We start from the raw sequence: 7358 nt of genomic DNA, 5'->3' as shown, positions 1-7358 counted from the left end.
CCTTTTGGCTATTGTGAATAGAGCTGCTATGAGCCTATTTTGTAGGCAGAGACTGAGGCTCAGAGAGTGTCTCAGTCAGTTTAGGCTGCTACAACAGAATACCATATACTGGGTGGATTAAACTGTAGGAATGTGTTTCTCAAAGTTCTGGAGGCTGAAAAGTTCAAGATCAAAGTGCTGACAGATCTGGTGCCTGGTGAGGGCTCACTTCCTGGATTGCAGATGATTGTCTTCCAGTTGTGTCCTCACATGGCAGAGAGCACTAAGTGGAAGCAAGCTCTCTGGGGACTCTAACAGGGCACTAATCCCATTCATGGGGGCTCCACTCTCATGACCTCAACTAGTCGTAATCACCACCCAAAGGCCCTACCTCCTAATACCATTACAGTGGGGGCTTGGGCTTCAACATACGAATTTGGCAGCGGGAGTGGGGACACAAATGTTCAATCCGTAACAGAGATTGATTAAAACACAATAATGAAAAGCATTGCTTTTTGTAACAGACCTAGATTCAAAACTTAGCTTCTTCACTTCCTAACCTGTGACTTTGGACCCATTATTCATCCTCTTTATCTTCTATAGTCAATAAAAAGACGGTAATGTCACTTGAGCATTTAGGTTGGCATGAATACTCTTTATAGTTCACATAAAGGAGTGCTTTCCATATATTAGGACTTTCATGAAGAGTAATGATGGGACCCTCTGCACTTGGCTCTTCGTAGACGCCCAATAACTAATTTTGAATGAACAAATGAATACAAAAGCATAATTTGAATTTGGATTTGGTCATTTATCAACTATGTGACCTTGAAAAAGTTACTCATCTGCAAAATTGGGGGATAGTAGTTATTGTAGTTGTACTAAATGAAATTAAGCACAAGATCTAGTAGAGTTCCCAGAACGTGATAAGGGCTCAGTAAATATCAGTTCTTTTCCTTCATCCAACTTAGTATTTCCTCTTTTATTACAATGCAACATACAACTTAACCCCACAACTAGACTGTCAACTGTACATTTATAGTTACCAATACATTTTTACTTTTGACTCATTAATAATATTACTCTTCTATATTATTGGGGAAAGAAAAGTATAGCATTAAGGATATAATTTGGGAACTCCTTATTTGAATAAACACACAAGGTGTTTATGAAACACTTTTGCTTTCAGCTGAACCTTTATTTTTAGCATTTTTGTTAAGGTAAACTTTGCTAAAGTCAATAATATAAAATTAAAGGCATCAAAACATTCCACTTTTGCAGAAAAGCCTAAGTGTAAATTGATTATCTGGTGTTCTCAAGGTCTCTGCTTAGTGAGAGAGGCCAAATCTTAATGGAAAAGTCACTACCATGGGCTCCATTCATTTGGCAAGGAATGAAAAGTAGGTCGGGGGTCAGGGCAGGGTGAAGCAAAATGTCTTTGAAAGAACTCATCAGATGTCACTCAGGGATTATTAATTTACTGAAAAGTCTACCTTTGGCCTGGGGATTTACCAAAGTTAGAATGTGCTGGATGTTTCCTTTGAACTCTGCATCCAGGCGTTCAGAGGAATGCTGGCTCACTTCTGTGCTGCGACCCCACAAACCTGGCCTGTGTTATCAGCCAGCTCTGGCCTGTTGCAGGTTTTTTTCTACACCTGATGCTGATGACATGATGTCAGGGTCTCAAAGATGAGGGGAAAAGAAAAAAGGAAAAGAAAAAAAAACGATGGCCTTCGTGGTATTTTGGTATTCTGCTGCTGTTACTGGATCATTAGAGTTCTTAAGTCCAAGGAGATGAATGCTACAAAAACCATTTAGCACCTGGTGAGAAATGAGACATGCACTGTGGGAAGAGGGTGAGAGGGTGTTATGGCAGATTATTTAGCAACAATATAATTTAGTAGGAAATTTTCACCACCATGTGCTACTAGCTTTGATAAATCTCATACTGGTTTGCCCATCTTTTCTATTCTCCTGCAAATGGTTTATAGGTATAGTTTTATGCTCGGCTAGTTTAAAGTCTCAATTGGTTTGCATTTATCCACTTAGGCACTTTAAGAAATTGTAGCAAATTCAGAGAGACAGAAAGGAGAATGGTAGTTGCCTGACTTTGGGACAGGCAGAATGGGGATTCATTGTTTAATGGTTACAGAGTTTCAGTTTTATAAGATGAAAAGAGTTCTGGAGATGGATGATGGTGATAGTTGCACAACAATGTGAATGTACTAAGTGCTACTGAACTGTACATTTAAAAATGATTAAGATGAGAAATTCTATGTTATGTGTATTTTACCACAATTGAAAATAATTTTTAAAATTATGCTGCCAATCCTAAAGCTGTTAAAAATGTTAAGTTCAAAAGCACCAGTTTGGGAATGAAGTGCATTGCTTGGATGCTATTTATTGCTATTTCTGCCACCCATATCATTTTAAAACACAAATTACATAAAAATGCATGTACTTTCTTTTGCAATGATATAATTATACTTGTGTGAAAAGTGAATGCGGGATTTTTACATTGATGGAAGATTGGTACAATTTTTATTGGATATTCATACCAGAGATCTCTAGTTGATACAACTAGCCAAAAAGTTTTTAGTGGGTTCCACAGAAAATTAATTTATCTGATCAGCTGAAAATCAGTTTAGCAGAATGTGCCGTGACACAGTCATTATTCTTGATGGCACAACGGGTCACCTTTAGCCCTTGATGTTTCAACAAACCATTTAGAGAAGACCTAAGGAAAGTGGTTCTCAAGTGTAGCCCTAGACCACAGGATCAGCATCAGCATCACTTGGGAACTTGCTAGAAACAGCGTTTTTTTGTTTGTTTGTTTGTTTGTTTGAGACAGAGTCTTACTCTGTCGTCCAGGCTGGAGTGCAGTGGCACGATCTTGGCCCACTGCAACCTCCACCTCCTGGGTTGAAGCAATTCTTGTCAGCCTCCCAAGTAGCTGAGATTATAGGCATGCGCCACGATGCCTGGCTAATTTTTGTATTTTTGGTAGAGACAAGGTTTCACAATGTTGGCCAGGCTGGTCTCAAACTCCTGACCTCAAGTATCTGCCCGCCTTGGCCTCCCAAAGTGCTGGGATTACAGACGTGAGCCACTGCGCCTGACCTAGAAACACAAATTCTTGAGGTCCATCCCAGACCTTCTAAATCAGAAACTCTGGGGGTGGAGCCCAGAAATCTGTGTTTTAACAAGCCTGCCAAGTGTTTCTTGTGCATGCTGAAGTTTGATAATCAGTTATCTAAGAAAAGAGTGGGAAATCTATAGCGATCTAAGTTTTTTCTTCTGATGCCTTATGGTGAGATTAAAAAGACATCTGTACCACGCTTGCAGAATGAGAGCTTGGTAGACAGAGAAAACCCAAAATAACTGAAAAACCATTAATCTTTGAAATGGTATGTCGGAACCAAACATGATAAAATGATATCATGTTGTAGGAAAAATCTTACAATTCTGATCCTAGAGTGATTCAGAAGAATCTTTAATTCAGAGTGCAAAGAAGATCCAGAACAAAACTTAGATGTTTTTACTGAAGAGGAAAGTAGTGATTAAGCGTAGGTATAATTAAATATTATGATGGTTAATCTAAAAAGATTTTAGGCCTTGCTAAGGCAGTTGAAGGGTGGTTTTCAGGTACTATTACTTGGGTGCAGTTGTGATGTATGCCACCCTTCTAAAGGAGAGTTGCAAATGGTTTAGCTTTTTGGTGGGGCCAGTCCCAGATCCTAGTCCAAAGTATTGAATGGTTGAAGTCTTAAGAATAATTGTGAAGAATTAAGGAGCACCAACCACACTCTCAGCCTTGACCCATCAGAAGGATGATAGCGATTAGAGGGCATTTCCGAGTAAGGTTAGAACATGGTATGTTGTTAAAATGAAACTCAAGACACCAGGGTTTCCCACACTGCTAATGTACACTATGTACCTAGGCTTTCATTATATTCTTTCTAGTACGTTCTATATAAAGTTAGACTAACACAAAATCACCTTATCAGCCCTTCCTGGCCCCAGGGTTCAATGTACCTCCTTGCCCTGTAGTCCCCCAGTATTTTACATATATGTTTGTCTTTGCACCTTAGTAAATGGCCAAATTTTGTTCATAAATCTGAATCACTCCTGAGAGACTTAAACTCTTTAAGACTAGGAAATTCTAGTTTGTCAGCATCCAGGTTTGCATCTAACACACTAAAAGGCTTCAATAAATGTTGAAAGAAAAGAGTTGATTAAGTTTGGCTCTGTGTCCCCACAAATCTCTTGTTGAATTGTAATCCCCAATGTTGGGGAAGAGACCTGGTGGGAGGTGATTGGATCATGGGGGTGGATTTTCCCTTTTCTTTTCTCATGATAGTGAGTGAGTTCTCATGAGATCTGGTTGTTTGAAAGTGGGTAGCACTTCCCCCTTTGCTCTCTTTCTTCCTCCTTCTCTCACTATGTAAGATATGCTTGTTTCCCCTTTGCCTTCCGCCATGATTGTAAATTGTAAATTTCCTGAGGCCTCCCCAGAAGCAGATGCCCGTGCAGCCTGAAGACCCATGAGTCTCTTGAACCTCTTTTCTTTATAAATTACCCAGTCTCAGACATGTCTTTGTAGCAGTGTGAGAATGGACAGGAGTGAATGCATACAGGCTGAAGACTGAGATTAGGGATTAGGAGTTTAGAGAAACTGTATGAGGTAATGAGTTTTCATGATGTAAAATAATTTTTAAAAACTTAGAGACTGTGTAGGAGAAATCTTTTGGGAATTTGTGTAGGTCATAAACTATACTCTCCCTTTAACATCTGCCGAGAAGAATGCAAACATCCATCACTGCAGTGTCCCCAGCATCCAGTCTAGTAGACACCTATTTTTTGAAAGATTGGATCTGTGGATGATCCTCTGGAAAGCCTTGATTATGACATGTTACCATGCCCACTGTGGCTAAAATGGATTAGATCAGGATAGTACACATGACCCAAACTGAGCCAATGAGATTCTCTTCTGAGAACTTAAATTGGCATTGAAAGACAGTTAGTTGGAGTCTGAGTGTTCTTGAAATGATAACATTTAAGTGGATGATCTTTAAGGTTAGATGCCGCATGAAGAAGCAGAAAAAGCCAGTCAATGGGTATGCAGTTTATGCACACATGCAGATGTGCATGCATGCACACATGCACACACACACAGCCTTTTAAAATTTTGTTTTACCTCCTTTCTCGTTCTTGTTCCTATTGCGTCCCTGAGATCCAACTTAATTCCTCCCCTTGGTTCTATGAGACACCCTGCAAATACCCCTTCTGCCTAAACCAGCTCAGTTGATTTTTGCTGCATGCAACCTTGCTGCACGCAACCAAAAACTATTAACAAATATACTGTCACCATAATTCATTTTCCTTCCTTAGACATTTCAACATTTGTAAGATTTAAAAATCACCCCCAGTAAATACTTGTGTTAATTTGAATTGATTTCTATTTCCTTGGACTTCAGCTATTTTGAAATGCCTACTTGGCCCCCTTCCATCTTTTGAAAAGCAAAGCAAAACAGAAAGAACCACAAGCCACCAGCTGATGTGCACTCTTAAGGTCTGTGTATAAATTTTGCCTTTGAAACACTTGGAATCTTCCTGGGGAACCATTTCCCAGCAGGGGAAGAAAAGCTAACAAGTTTCAGAAGTAAACTGGAAATATTACTCATTGCTATGGAAAAGTGCAGTTTTGTGGTAACCAAAGAAGTAAAAACAAATGAGTTATCTTTAATGACAGGATATATAGTAGTCAAGAATGGGGATCTGGGACCAGATGACCTGTTTATATGTTATAATCACCCAACTGGAGGGTACACATTGTAAAACTAGTGTCTGGGTCTTCTCTTTGCCCCCGCTTTGCTCTCAGAGGAGGGTATCACTTTAGAAGGTATTCCTTAGATGTTTGTTGAACAAAGACTGAATGATGAAAGAAAGGATAGTGATGAATTTTGGAGATCAGACTCAGGGAAACTGCCTGGTTCCAGCACTCCTATCTGTGTGACCTTAGCTGTGTTACTTAACTCGTCCTTTTCTTGGTTTCTATAACTCTAAAACGAGGATGGTAGTAGAGCTTTTTTTATAGTGCTGGTGTGAGTATTAAATGAGTTAATTTATGCAAAACATAGAATTCAATGCCTGCAAAGGAGAAGGCAGGCAGTAAATGTTTTAAAATCGTTATGTTAAGAGAATAGCTTTTCACTGTTGTATTTCCTCTCCTTTTAAATTTTATAAAAATGTTGGAAGGAAGAGAATTAGGGACATTAAATTTGGCTGGTAAAATAAAGATATTAAAGAAATATATCCGTGTGTAAGGTACAGTAAAAATGTATTTACTTGTTCCCCCAAAAACGAAAATTTAAGGGAGAATATCAATATCAATAAGACGTGCAACACAAAATTTTAGACCTTAAAAATATCTAAACTTTAAAAGCTCATGGGATGGGCCACATAAGAGGTAAGTTTGGTTACAGATATTAGATCCTCCATTTTATAGCTAGAAAACTTGATGGGTTTCTTTGGCTCAAGGGGATCAGCCCAGGTTGGACTCATCCTGGTAGTTGTAGTGGGAGATATTGTTCTGGTGTCAAATCAACCAAGGTCCTCTCCTCATGCTTCACTCTTACCATGCATGGTGCAAATCTAAGGATCACTCCCTACCTTCCCCATGAGTCCCTGAGTAATGTGCCAGGAAATACTGCTTTTTGTGATCCTCCTCTTCATCATCAAACAATTGAATTATTCCATCTTGAATTGATTCTCCATCTTAAATTACTTTCAGTACTTTTTGCTGCAGATATTTATGTATTTGTGGCTCTTGGGCAGCTTGTCTCAGTGTAAATGGGCTCCTTTATCTCTGTTAGGGTTGCCCTTTACACCGTATGTCATCTTTTGAATGTCTTTCTGAGGATTTGACTGGGAATGCTCGTTCTGTTGGCACCAACATATGGTTATATGATGACAAGGAGCCAGGGCTGACTGGTAAGATGATTATAATGACTGTTACTGTCTAGTCTGGGAAGGCTGGCTCATCGGGACAGTGTGCTGACAAAAGTAAGATTGTAGGTTTAGAACCCACATCAGCCAGATTACTCAACTCTACTCTACTTGTTCTTTTCCAAACTTTGGCCTTCCCAATGCCAATTATGAGTTTTTTATTTTGTTTTGTTTTTTTGTTTTTTAGATAACAATAGGTTAGGTGGGAGAGTGTGGATGAATCAGGGACAATCTTTCCATCTGCACAAATAAACCACACATGCTAGCACCATATTGCCATGCACAGGGTACCACATTGTGACAACACAGGATTAGTTCACTGTGGATGGTAAAGGTAGTAAAGTCATGTATGCTCTATCGCATCCTCCTCC

Source organism: Piliocolobus tephrosceles, chromosome Y (genome assembly GCF_002776525.5).
Source record: "Piliocolobus tephrosceles isolate RC106 chromosome Y, ASM277652v3, whole genome shotgun sequence".
In the NCBI taxonomy this organism is placed as follows: domain Eukaryota; kingdom Metazoa; phylum Chordata; class Mammalia; order Primates; family Cercopithecidae; genus Piliocolobus; species Piliocolobus tephrosceles.
The sequence above is the reverse complement of the archived record's forward strand: the minus strand, read 5'-3'. Positions refer to the sequence as shown.